This window comes from Pundamilia nyererei, unplaced genomic scaffold, assembly GCF_000239375.1.
Source record: "Pundamilia nyererei isolate P.nyererei 1_Seehausen unplaced genomic scaffold, PunNye1.0 scaffold00128, whole genome shotgun sequence".
NCBI lineage: Eukaryota > Metazoa > Chordata > Actinopteri > Cichliformes > Cichlidae > Pundamilia > Pundamilia nyererei.
This window is the reverse complement of record NW_005187529.1, coordinates 1750064-1750891: the sequence shown is the minus strand read 5'-3', so window position 1 is coordinate 1750891 and position 828 is coordinate 1750064.

Below are 828 nucleotides of genomic sequence, written 5' to 3'. Positions count from 1 at the left end.
AAGTTCTTTAGTATCTCCAGATTTCTAGTCTTTAGGTTCTGGTTAAGTGCCTTCACTGTGTTCCCTGTTATGTCTACTCTGTGCCTGTTTCCGTGTCCCACAGTTCTTGTCTCTATGTCTCAGTGTCAAGTCCATGTCTCTGTGTTATGCTTCTTGTTCGACTTTGACAGTCTGTATTTTTTGTCATTGTGTTCTGCTTTGCTTCCTTTGTCTTGTTAAGTCTGATTAGTCCCAGCTGTGTTTCCCTCCTGTTTCTCACTCCCTCGTTACTGCCTGTGTATTTAAGCCCTGTCTTTTCTTCTGTTTGTTGCTGGTCTGTCTGTGTTTCTTCTGCTTGTTATCCCTCTATGTTTCGTTCATATTCCAGGCTCTAGGTTCCTTGTTGTCTGTCTTTAGGTTCTGTATTCTATATCTCAGGTTTTTGTTCCTTTGAGTCCTTTTATTTTCTCCTAGTTTAGGTTTCTGCTTTAGTCTAGTCATTGCTATGTTCTGCTTGTGTTTGTTTCTCATTTCCTTACTGTAAATAAAGGTTCACTCGCAATAAGTCCTTTGTCGGTGCCTGCACTTGGGTCCTTTCTCTCACCTCTCTCCACGACTGCTGTTGAAGCCGTGACCCGTTTATGTCATGTGCTTTTTAAACTTGGTGCCACATTTCATTACCTTATCTTAGGAATTGGTAAGGTAGGCTTCAGTGCAGTACTTTAAGAGAAACATAACACATTCAAACACAAAAAATCTGTTATTCTGCTAATTTAACACTTCCTAGTAATATTACAGATGGGCAGGAACCACATTAACCTCATCATTCTGACACTGTTTGTTTGTGTC